The sequence below is a fragment of the Epinephelus fuscoguttatus genome, linkage group LG23, assembly GCF_011397635.1.
Source record: "Epinephelus fuscoguttatus linkage group LG23, E.fuscoguttatus.final_Chr_v1".
In the NCBI taxonomy this organism is placed as follows: domain Eukaryota; kingdom Metazoa; phylum Chordata; class Actinopteri; order Perciformes; family Serranidae; genus Epinephelus; species Epinephelus fuscoguttatus.
This window is the reverse complement of record NC_064774.1, coordinates 22,341,163-22,354,636: the sequence shown is the minus strand read 5'-3', so window position 1 is coordinate 22,354,636 and position 13,474 is coordinate 22,341,163. Positions and strand designations below refer to the sequence as shown.

General features: G+C 40.3%; 1 protein-coding gene across 30 annotated transcripts in view; it reads right to left on the bottom strand.

The window, feature by feature from the left end:
- LOC125884463 (receptor-type tyrosine-protein phosphatase delta-like) overlaps positions 1-13,474 on the bottom strand; it is a 427,644-nt gene that overhangs the window by 207,946 nt on the left and 206,224 nt on the right. For all 30 annotated transcript variants that reach the window (XM_049569458.1, XM_049569467.1, XM_049569463.1 and 27 more), the window contains exon 8: positions 1,634-1,681. The gene's annotated coding sequence lies outside the window, so the exon portion shown is untranslated. The remainder of the gene's footprint in view (positions 1-1,633; positions 1,682-13,474) is intronic.

Genomic DNA, 13,474 nt, shown 5'->3' with positions numbered 1-13,474 from the left:
ACTGTAGCTTTCGTTTTATGTTTGACACTTTTTCACTTAACGTTTTGCACTACATTTTCCCCCTAAAAACAACTCAAATGCATCACCACACAGCTGGCTTTGTTTACACGGTGCTCTACAGATATTTTGAGATGTTTTTTTCTCACTTTGACTTGTCACCCAAAATGTTTTGTTTTATTCAATAGTTGTTCTGTCAGCAGGTTTGTTGGTTTTGGTTAAGCAGCCGCAAAGGAATAATTACCAAAACTCTTTCGGGCAGGAGTAGTTGTGGGAGTTAACAGATGATGCATTGCAAATATGGAAATGTATTAATCAGAATTCTAAAAGAAGTTTGCAGAAAATAAGTTTTTTTGTTTTTTCAGATTCCTCATTAATTCACTAACTTGTATTACAAATTGAAATGAAGCATTATTTTAATGGCTGTAAACGGTAATATCTCCCAGGCCAATTTAGAGGTAATAGTATGACTTTTTTTTTTTTTTGGCCATTTTGCCTTTAATGGACAGGTAAGCGTGAGGGGGGGAGAGAGAGGGGGATGACATGCAGCAAAGGGCCACAGGCTGGATTCGAACCCGGGCCGCTGTGGCAACAGCCTTGTACATGGGGCGCCTGCTCTACCACTAAGCCACCGAAGCCCCATACTATGACTTTTTTAGCACGAAAATCTTTAATGCGACATGTGTTGTTGTACACCACCTTTCGGGAAGAATTTTGTAATATTCTCTCCATGTTTCCCATTCATATGAAGAAAACAAAAAACAATGCACATCTTTTGATTTAAGCAGGACCACAAGTGTATATTAATATGTGCACATTTTGTGCCTTAAACTGTGTGTGTGTGTGTGTGTGTGTGTGTGTGTGTGTGTTTGCACTCATGTTTGTAACTAGAGGTGTGCATGTGCATGCATATTTTCATGTGAGAGAAAATTGTTCAATAAAAGCACACATTTATTGGTGCTCAGTATTAGTGGTCCATGGTGTGTGATGCTGGGAAATTAGATGGGAAACTTAGCAAATATACTTCATGCATATAACAACAAAACAACAGCAGAAAATCAGTCATTAGTTTTAACAAGGGTAATATAACAACACATTTAATTTGTTATATAGGCAAGTGTGCATATTTTGTGAAGTTGTTTGCCGGTGGAATGCCGTGCGTGCTTCAGTAAAGACGTCAAGGGCGATTAATTTGTTGCAGTTACGACTTGTGTTTTGTCTTACATTGACTGTAATACGTTTGACAGATGTAAGGGCCTATTCACTGGATGTGACAAACAGAGCACATATAAATCAGTTCACAATAAAAATGTGGTTTGATTGATGGATATTAAGAACTCAAGCCAGGATCTGCAACTCTGTTGGACTGTAGTTTAAATGTAGTGTGTTTGGACATTAGTTGCATGTGATGATAAGCAAAAGTTGATTTTCACACTTTCTCAAAGTCAGTGAAAACAAAACAGAGCAGTGATCTCATCGGGGCTTCTACAAAATATCCATCTCCCATCACCCGTCTTGACTTACCTCCTCATCATCTCCAACAATAGTCAAATTTGAGTTATAACAGCCATTATAAAACCATATAGCTCTTAAGATAAACCACAGAGAGAGGAGTGAAATCCGTAGAGAGGCCTACCTTGAGGTCGAAGGTGTGAAAGTCATGGAACATTCTCTCTCCTGAGACCTGTGACAGAGTAGAGAGGGGGGAGGGTTGAGACGTCAGTCATGATTAGGCCACAGTGCAATTACAGAGCAGCTCCTCTGACAGTGATTGATCAATGAGGAACTCCCTTAATGAAGACAAGGACTCAGGGGCTCCCAGGAGCAAATTGGCAAAAGTAAGTAGTGGGAATAGTGTCCCCAGATTGCTAAGGCACTAAGAGGATCATCCCGTCTGGGGCAGCAGTTTGTACAGGTGCATGTCTGATTTCATACAGTCGGAGCAGAAGTCAGAATGAAGTAATACCAAGACTATCAAAAGTTACAGGCATTTTGTCCATCATGGCTACAGTTTCCTGTAAAATTCCAAAATCCTTAATGATTCTGACCAGTTTTTTCAAGGCTAAAGTCATCAACAATAAAAAGTAGGGGAAATATGGAGGAAAACATCTAATTATTTCCAAATATAAACCTTGAAAATTGGTCCTGTATCTCAAAAAATGTTTTTTTTTGTTAGTAGCACTGTCAAGCAATGTTTTTTATTGGTCCCTGTTCCTTTCGTATGTCATACCTGATGCGGGGGTGGATAGTAGCTCATTACAAGTAACACAAATGAGTCAAACCATTTTTTTAAATGAGAAGTACTTTAATGATCCTTTTTCCAAACTCATTATTTACTCAGTAATCTTCTTTTTATTCATATAAGCATTCATTTTCTGTAACCGCTTATCCCGTTACGGGTCGCGGGGGAGGTGGAGCCTATCCCAGCTGACATTCGGCGAGAGGCAGGGTACACCCTGGACAGGTCACCAGACTATCACAGGGCTGACACATAGAGACAGACAACTATTCATGCTAACATTCACACCCACAGCCAACTTAGAGTCACCAATTAACCTGCATGTCTTTGGACTGTGGGAGGAAGCCGGAGTACCATAAAGGAAAAGAAGTCCGCACACCAAAAAAGCTCGAATGCAGATAAAATTTAATCACTTAATCACCTCGCCTCTTGCTGTGAGGCGACAATGTTAACCACTGCACCACCATGCCATCCAGTAATCTACTTTTAACTTCACTACAATTAGCACTGATACCTTTGTTACTATTCAGCTTTAAATGTTGGAATTGACTCTTAGGGAGAAGACCGCGAATGGGGCATCTCTGTTGCAGCTGCCAAGTTTCCAGCTGCGGAAAGAAAGAAAATACTGAGATCTGCTCTTTTAAAAACTCCTCCTCAAGCCTTCATAAGCACATTAAAGTAAGTTACACATACTGTAGGTAAAACTGTTGTAAGCTAGCAATGGTTAGCTTCGTTAATTTTTCATGTGCAACAACAGCACATGCTGTTTTGTTCATTTGTTGCAGTGGAGGTACTTTGAATAATTTTTTAATGAGGTACTTTTTACTTTCCTAGAGTTGGTTTTGCAAATGGTAATTTTCACTTTTAATTGAGTCATTTTTGGGGGGGAGTAAATGTACTTTTACTTGCTTGTAGATTTTCAGCACTATACCCACCACTGATGAGTGCACCCGGTGAAGTAATATGCAGTCTGGTCAATGTATCTATAGTATTTTGCTATTAATATTAACATTTGGGCAATCAACACATTGACAAAGCTGGGTTGTATTTTTATTTTCGTGCTTGATATTTGATGCATCTGATAAGTATCGACCGGCTAGGATTTTATTAGCCTCACTCCCATGAGTTGCAAATCAATCCTCACTGGCACTTTTATCTCTTTTTACACAAAACAGGCTGAACTCGAGGGCCACTTAAACACGACTGCCTCAGTTGGACTGTCAAGTACAGCCTCATTGTTAAAACACCAGAGAATGAGGAAATCAGGCCCTTGAGGCAAAAGCTTCATATGGCACTGTGTTGAAATTCAGTTTTTGATTTAGCCCTGTAATAAACTCCCCGGAAAATCTGGACTGCACTGTAGTCTGACCTACCATAAGGAGGGACACATTTGCTTTCTGTTCTATTCATGCCATGTACGCGGGTTAGGGGGGCGCCTGCCAAAAACAGCCGGCCCTTCGAGGGAGGCATCTGACTGGTGCTTTAACTTTTTTCTTCTCCAAACTTCGCAGTACAAACACACACACACATAAACTAATACTTAGACACAGACATTTACAAGGTCCATAAAAACAAAATCAGATGTACTTTTTGTTTGTTGGTAAAGAAATAGACGAGATGCCTTTACAGATGGTTGGCTGCACGACTCAAACCAGTGGGGAACTGAATGGTGTATAGACTGGGAATTTGGCACATGTTTCGCTGGAGTTACTAATTAATAAGCAGCACGCACTGGACCACATGCTGTGTATTAATAAGTGCAGGTGCATTCCACATAATCTTTTAGTCAATCACAGTGTTTGTAGGCCGCACTGTTCGAGAACTGAATATTCATCAAGTCAGTCATTTAGTAAAATGACCACCTCAATACAAAGACACACACACACACACACATGCACCGATTCTGCAAACAATCCTGTAAAAGAAGAAATTGCTCTGTGTTTATTTAGGTGATTGATTCAGAAATTGATCGGTAGTGGGAGCAAGGCCTGAATACAAAAGAAGGCAACCTGATATAAAGTCATTTCTTTCATCTTTCTAGAAGCGCAGAGTGCTGTATCTGAGCGACTACGAGCTCGCGGTGCACCCGTAAGTTCATACTGTGCCCAAGTGAGACTAGTTCAAACATGATGGCCTTCACCTGCTATCTTTCTACTTGCCTTGAACATCAAGATTACAGAGCTCAAAGTAATGAAAGTGGGAAAGTCAAACACCCCTGGAGTGCACAGCGCCATGCCGTGCTATTTTCCCTCAACTATCTTTCTTTTAAACAAAGTGTGCTCTTCTTTCTTTTAGCCCTCTCTCTCTGTATACATGTTATTAGTTTCAATAGATTTCCATTCATTTCGCTCCATGCTGCCTCTCCTGTGAGCACAGCAGCTGTATCCTCATGTTATTGGCTTGTGATGCACTTTGGTTCCCATAGAAACCAGTCAGTCACCCAGTAGTGCTGAGGGTAGAACACCTCTGTAAGTGTCTTGAAAGTGGTTATAATAGATTCTACTGTATGAGCAGTCTCTGTTTATAACTGGGTCCCTAAGTAATGTGTCGTATCAAGTGATTTCTGTGGAAATGTGAAATTTTCGCACTCTAGAATAGTATAGCCACAAGCACAAGTATGCATGAAAGCACTGAAGGCGCATATTTCCATTGCGTAACTGTAAACACATGATTCGTGCGGGACTTTCTGTACACCACTCTGACGGGCATTTTACTGTAAATTTCACGTTTCAGAGATCATAAAACATTTTGCTGCAGAAGAAGAGCGAGATATTTGTGGACAGTCAGTTCTTCTGTACCCTGAGGTAGCGTGAAATAATACACTGGCTGAACTCTGAACACATTTGTGTACATCAAGGTTGCATTTAGCCAGAGAGACTGAACATCTGAAGGGCTACACCATCTGTTGTTTGCCTTTTATACAATTTCCTTCCTCCTATTTCTCCACATAAATGAACACACACATCTCACCATTTTAACTTTGCTTAGTCAGAGAAGCTTGTATCGAATAACCCTGACATATTAGAACCATTTAAAAATCTGACAGAGAGCTTCAACTTGTAGCCCTCATCTGCATGTGTATTCATACAAGTTCAAGGTAAGACGCTATCAGAGATTTTCAGACTCGACCAAAGATGCAATTTCGTTTTTAATACTGCAGTATAATTTAATAATCTCAAGTCCTGCGCTTTGACAGTGACTTATTAGTCAAATCATATTTTATTGATCCCCTCCTTTATGATCTAAAATTGCAGTAATTTGCATTTGTGGTAGACAAGATGGAATTAAGACCAGAGAGAGCTGTCAGTTTTGATTCTATTTTTTTCCAACCTAATAATGTGGCCTATTTAGCTTTTACAGCTGAAAATGACCTTTTTTTTTCTTTCTTCTTTAACTTTACCCGCTGTCTTTGTCTTGCTATCTATCTCCCTATAACTCTAAGTGACTGAGTATAGGGTGAATTTAATGATTTGATGTTAACAGTGAAATGGGTCCTTGGGAGCTTCAACAGCTGAAAAGAGCAACCATTTGGCCGGCGGACCTGCTTGCCTCAGCACTTAGAGGCACACGTTTAAATGTTCGGCTTTCACCCGGAATGGCCCACAAGAGGCACGCCTGAAGGGGGTTGGGGGTGCGGAGGCTTGATGCTGAGGTCCTGGGGAATTGCATGGTCATTCATCACATTAATGAGTCATGTCACTTTATTTACAAAAAAGGGAGAGTTTTTTTTTTCCCATGGATGGGCTTCGCTATCATGATGCGGCTTTCTGTTAATGTTGGCTGAAGTTAATCGAAAAAAAGGCAATGTAAGAATTAATCTACAGTAGCCCAGGTAGCCAGCAGAGCCAGGCTGATTGCAGCTGAATATCTGTGAGTTGGTTGTAATCTGACACCAGCAAGGTTCAGATTTGGCTGGGTTTATGAGATGCAGACATGGGGCGATTTTGGCTCAGAATCAGCTCCAGTTATTAGCACTTGGGCAAGCTTTGGGCCAAAGGCGGCCCATTCATCATACCTGAGGCAAAAGTCTGTGCAACCAGCTGTGCCCGATGTAGGTCATGGTTGGGCAAGGCAATTTTGGCTAACATGGGAATGTAAAAGTCTTGGGGTGGTTGGTTTGTATACAGAACTGCTGCTTTATGAGTGGTTGTTTTTCTGTTACAGTGATGTATTCTCCATTTCAGATAGATAAAATAACAATCAACAGAAAATGATTATATATTTAGATTTGAGTTCATTCCATACCAACTCGTCCATGACCTCCCAGTTCATGTCATGGATTTTCTTGAAACAACCAAATTGCAAAATCCTGTATATCTACTCCAAATACTTGAATTTTTGACCCAGAGCTAAATTCATCATAAATGCTGTATCAGTACTGAGCTGAGGAGCTACGATTCATGTTTTGTCATGACACACAGAAAAGATGACCTCATCTAGTATGCAACAAACCAAGGTATTACAAGCTGTAATTTGAAAATTTCCTGAAGCCAATGGAAAATGGGCTCAAAAGGTATCACACAGAGATGGAAAACCTTGAAGTCAACATCGTACAAATATTTACCGATGAAATGAAACCACTGATTGTAATCCAGTCTACTGTGAACCGGTGTTTTTGGATGTTCAATACAAATTTCAGTCCAATTGCAAGGTCCCATGAGTTTGATAAAAAGTTTTACATGTATTTTTAAAGGAAGTCAATGGCATGAAATAGGATGTCCTAGATGAGCTTGTATGGAATGACCCTGGACAGATGTAAATGGTTCTGCTCTTTCATAACATTTAGTCGCCCATAGTAATTCAATATATAGCTCATAGTAGCACTTAAAGAAGTATGCATGGTGCTAGCTTCCATGTGGCTGGTGAGGGTTATGATGGTAGATCCTATTCCTTCCTGTGGATGTAGAGTGAAACAGCCTTGGTATGCAGGTTAAGCACAAAGTCAAATCCAACATTTCTGCAAACTCAGTTCCAAATACTGTTCATATCATGTTGGTGGACTATTATCACTAGCTTCCTCCCACACTCTGGTTGCCTCGTGAAAGCTCTGATACAGACAGGGCAGGGAGATTTAAATAGGAGTGTGAGGATATTGGAACTATATGACATTTTTCTTTGCCTGGGAAATCCAAATCTGCGATATTACCATTTCAGGGGTGAGCGGATTTAAAGCACGATGCACTGATAAATTTCAGGACAGGGTGAAATAGATGAATCTCAAGTTATTTACCCTTTTTAATTGGAAATGTCTGTCACAGGGCAGCAAGCCGAGTCCTCTTCCAAGCCATTATCTGTCTGCCTTGATCATTTGCAGGTATTTTATGGAGAGTGATGTGCTGAGTGTCAACGGTAGCTATTGAATTTATTCCTGCTGGATTTTTATAGGCTTAAGAATACAAACGCTGAGGAGTGGAAAAAGCTCGCAAAAGGTCAGCTTGTTAATCACATCACTACATTTACTGTTTTACAGATTCACAGATGAAGACTGATGAGATTTTACTGACAGTAAAGCCAAATCGTTTAATTTACTTTTAAGCTGAACTCTCAAGTTTGACAACCCCTGTGGAGTTCACATGATTAATCTGTCACCGGTTGAGCTTCAAATTTACTTTCATGACTAGCTAACTAGCAAGAACTGTTATCCCCGAACAGGGGTTGGAGCTGTGTTTTCAATAGACTTAAACAAGCTGCCTTTTAGCAAGTCCTTGGGTTTCACTCATAATTGCTCCCTGGGGTCCTGTCAATAGTTTCTACCTGCTCTTGAGCTCTCATTCCTGGGCTGTCATCCTTGCTCACTGCTTGTCTGGGCCCCTGAGTGACACAGCAGCGTCACAGGATGAGCTCTGTTGAAGGATATCTCTGGCTCTAAAGGAGGACACCACTGGGACACTGCCAGCCCGGTGGATGATGTCACACTGTGACAGCGGCGACTACTTGAGCTCAAAACAGTTGGATGTGGACTGCCCAGGGACTGTGGGTGTTTATGTGGGGTTGTGTACCATCGTGTATATGCTCGAGTATGTGTGTGAAACGCTTACTAAAATGAGATCCAAATGCATATCCAGGGAAACTGCCAGACATAATATTCTTTAGAAAAACTGTTTTGCTGTAAGCACAGACACATTCTTGGACTATACTGAGACTCCCCGCACAAAAAACCAAATGTGCATTCTGTACCAACAAACAATTCAATGATCTCATCTCTTATTCATACAGCACTATAAGTCTTGACAGCACCAATGTCTGTGCTAACAAAAAATATATAATACAACAGCCAAGTCATTCTAGTCTGCATTTGTCACAGCAAAAAAGACATCTGACCAAACTCTGATTTAAGCATTACTAGTAATACAAACGTTATCCACCTCTAAAGCAGTCACTGATGTCTTTCGACCATGACAGTACTAAAAGCAACACTTTTGTTTCAGTCTCCTACCCATACAAACATGGATCTCTTGTGACTGCACATTGGCTGCCTGTCCACAGTGTCTAGCAGCAGCACATAAAGGCTCATTTGCACCATCTGCCAGTGGAGGTGACAGGGGCAACTCAAGTGCCAAGGGGCTATTGAAAAAAAAAAGTACAGCTGCCACAATCTACCTGCTCTTCTGTTTTGCATTCTATGGAATATTTCTTGGTTAAATCGGTCTTTTGGTGGCTTTTGAAGGCCAGCGGTGATGAAAGACTGAGACATTGTGCACTTGCACACAGTCACAGCAGGGTTTAGCACTTGTTAGCTAATGTTCTGAGCTTTTCGTGGTGACAGGAGGTTGTGGGAAAGGTCTGCTTTACTTGTGTAGTGTGACTGCATTTGACTGCTATACTGTCTGGTGCACTAAATGGGCAGTATTTCCTGGAGGAATGGTTTTTAGCCACACTAGAGGTATGCATGAAATACCTCAACAACTACTGGATGGATTGCCATGAAATCTCGCAGATGCATTCATTGCCCTGGCAGGATGAATCCAAATGACTTTGGTTATCCCCTGGCTTTTTCTCTGGTGCCACCATACAGTTGACATTGTTATTTTTAGTGAAGTGTCCTGACAACGATTTGATGGATTGCTATGGAATTTTAGACACATAGGCTTGGGTGGTATCACAGTATTATGGTATACCAGTATGATATTCAGTACCGTCCAGAATACAGGCTCATTTTTTTTAACCTCATAAGGAGATGCTGTAATGACGTTGTATTGTATGTAATGCATATCACGTGCCACCAGAGGTCAGTCTCTAGCTGAGCTGACAAACACGGCAAGTGCGAGTGGTGAAGATAATGTTACAGGACTGTGAACACCCTCAACAGCAGAGAGAGACTGCAGGGTAAAGCAGCGTATTTTTACATCTAACTCGTGAATTAAGGGTTTATTCAGACCAAACTAGAGTTGGTAATTGTTGGCCTAACTAAATAGACAACTAATAAAACTAACTAAGATCATTTTGGTGAGCTTTATTTTTTGTCAGTTTGTATGAAGTGCACTTTACCGTAAGCAAACAAGGCATTTCAGCTAGTCTTAGTTCGGTGAAAGAGAGAAACGTGAATTCAGAAGATGTACAGTTGTGTTTGTCTATTTAATAAGAAAAATAAGTGTACAACTATTACCTTACTTTTTATTTTGTGTTTATATTGTGTATTTGTTAGACTGAAAAAAGCTAAGAGAGCTTGCAGAACAAAGTAAATTTGCCAGTTAAGTTTGGGAGGATAGAGCTGCATACAAATACCGTCATATAGCGTATACCCTGGTGAAATTTCAGGAAGGTATGAAAAAACAGATGGTTCCCAGATGATGAATCCCAAGGACCATCAGATCAAAACTGTGATATGTCCAATACTTTAGTTTATGACCAAATGCCTGCAAAACTAATGACAATCCCATTATTATCATTGCAAGCATGTTAGCAAACTGACACTAGATCGTAGCTCAATCTGAAGCACCACCGTGCAGCCTCACAGTGCCGCTTGCATGGCTGCAGATTCTTATTCTTGTTATATCAAGATTCCTCAGTAGACTGATTTCAGTGCAGAATTTGATACAGCTGTCACATCTTCAGTTCATTTAAACTCTGATTGTCAGTGTCAAAGAAAAGAAGAACATGTCCCCGAACTTGCAGATGTACAATGAGACAGTTGTAGACAAATATTGGTGTGCCAACCGTCTTTGTAAAGTGCTGATGAAGCGAGGGATTCCACTTTGATGGTAATTTGAGCACAGACATTCTTAGACAAGGATGTTTCATGAGGGTTGATTCTGTCCCTTCACATCTCTCTCAGGACTTCCCACTTCCAGAAACTTCCTAACAAAGTTAGTGATCGTTGGTGCAATGTGTCATGCTTCTGACGGTTTGATTGTTTCTGTGTTTTCACATGCAGAGGAGCGGAGAGAAAAAGAGAGCTTCATGTGTTGCTCAAGGTCCTTTTAGATACTCCCCATCCCACATCTCCCTGCACAATTAATTTTATCTTTGGGGTATTATCAAGAGGGAGCCTGGCAAAGCAGCATGACAGAAAAACGGCCCAGAACCCCGAGGCCCAGGGTGGGAATTAATCTGTTTGACAAGATCTCTCACAAACGATTTGCCTGGCTTTCCTTCAGTTGGATGTTGCCACTACCCTGCATATCTGAGGGGGTGAAGAATAAGCATGTTTCAAGCATAATGTGGACTGAATCGACTCAAAACGTCAAAGTGAGCAGTGACAGGGTGTCATTGATGTGTATGAAACACGAGAAAAACATGCAGCCGTTAAAGGTGTTGGGAGTTAAGACTGTTAAATGAGCATTAGGACTGCTCATATCAACCATGCAGCCACAATAATTCATTCCTATCACTGCCAACTGACATTATTTCCTCCACAAAGCAGAATCTAGTCATGAATCAAGCTCCCAAAAATGGTTAGCCCTGTTCTTCTCCCGCTTTCCAAACTATTGACATCAAGCAGACGTTTGATGCATTATCTGGGATGCAGAAAATTAATCAAAGTAATGATTGAATAATTATCTCAAGTGCAATTAATTAAACATGCCAATGAACTCATCTTGAACAGCTGTCCTAGCTTCACCACTTAATCACTTGTGAGAATTACCAAACACAAATGGAGGACGCCGAGTGCATGCAATAATCTCTGCAAAGTGCATTGTTTACAAACAGTAATTAATATCACACCGTGTATTAGCAGGCTAAGTGACTGCAGTGCACTTCTATAATTGCACCAGAGAGAGTTGGGTTTCTTCCCCACTCTTGCCTCAGACACCTCTTGTTAAGACAGGAGACAGATTGTAAGACTGAGTGCTGACATTATAGACCGCATTCCGAAAAATTCAACACAGATTTACAGTGTTTTCGATTCCATGTTTTGTGGGTGCCATAGTGCCTTATTAAAATGCCAAAAACACATCATCCCTCATTGTAAAATCTATGATTTAACCTACTGAATGTCCTGGACACCATTAACCTGATAATTCATGCTCAACTCAATTTCTGCCCACCTACTGTAAAATGGATTTATTTTATGTTTCTGTCTGAGAATGTGAAATAGTTCCCACTATATTTGTTGGCAAAGAACTGCCTAAAAGTGTCAGTGAGCTCCCTTAGTGTCTCTAGAAGGGATAGTTGTTACCACGCCAATGTGGGAGTCTGTGGCATTCTGCGATGAGGTAATTTCGGGCATCACATATACGGCTTTCATGGTCCATGGAGCCTGACAGTCACAGCGGACTCCAGGAAATGGTCTGTGTGGTTCTGACATATGAGGGATCTATCTTAGACAGACTAGCGTCTGGAAACAGGAATGAAGATTGACAACGAGGGGCACCGGGCAGCAGACAGCCAAAAAATGAACTGGACAAGAACAGTGACTAACACTTCATATGAGGCCATTTGTGAGTTAAAGTTATGCTTTACTGATTGCAATAATACTGAAGATCTCTAGCCTAGTTCAGCACAATGGACTGCTGTATTATGACACACACACATTATTATAATATCAGTAATTACATGCACTTATTATAGCTTACATAAAAATGGTGCTATTGTCCTTAGAATATGAAACCATTGTAGGATTCTGAATATGAAAAAGGATAATTAGCATTTTCATTATAATTTTAATATCTTTCACAGTACTGTACATTTCAGTGAGTACTGTACCATCAGAGCTCAAGTGAGATACTACAGTAATTAAAATAAGCTTAGTGCAAACTGTGTGCCTCACTGCTTTTCTCCCCTTCTGAACTTCAGAATTCCCATGTATAATGACAACATAGAAAATTAAATGCCTGAGAGGCAAGGTAAGAGATAATAAAATACAACGGTGGTGGTCTTTTACTATGCCCGACAAAGGTTACCTTTTAATTACTATGAAGTTGTGTATTCTCTCTAGTTCACAGAATGTGTACATGAATTAAAAAGGACAAATTGACTGTCAAGGGACATTGCTGCCCAATCTACCATACAAATAATCACCTACCTGTAAGGGTTTATATTGAAACACCTTAGATGTATTTAATAGGAGGACACTGAGACTCTTAAAAAGGCCTTTATAACGAGTTTTCATGTGAGAGAAATTTGATTCAAGAGCAAACATTTGATGAAAACAACACAGCTTGGACACTGGACATAAATCTGCATTTTGAGCCACAGCTTCTTGAAATAAAATGTCACCAACTTTATCAATTAATGTGTGGAAAAGCAATTATCTTGAAAAGAAAATGTGCAGTGAAGTAATGTGGCGGGCCTTAATCATCCCTGTGTTGTTGCAAGAAAAGTTGTAGTTTCATCTTCTCTTCTTTGTTGCTTCTTTTTCTGCCTGTCTTTGCATTTGTGTGTTTATGTCACGCTGGTATAAAACTTAATAGCTTCAAGAATTGCAGATTTTGACTGGGTTAAAAACTTAGTTTAAAGTACACGCTCATTTTTTGCTGCTTGTCGCAAGCAAAGCAAAGCATGCAGTCACTTTGATCATTTTATTGTTTGTCCAAGCAGAGTGCTTTGTTGGAATCGATTTCCCTCCAGTATAATTGGTGTCATGCCTGGTTTGGCTAAATAAGCCATTACACCAGAAGATACTCTGGCAAACTAAAAGGGCATTGCTGACACTTTGCCTAAGAATATACTGAGCAATTACATTGACAAAAAAGGTTTTGGGGCAGTATGCTGTACAAAGCTCTTAGAACAATTTCAAGTAGTATAAATAGGAATTACTCACACTTAGCCAAGACATGTCAGTTTTCTAATCACATG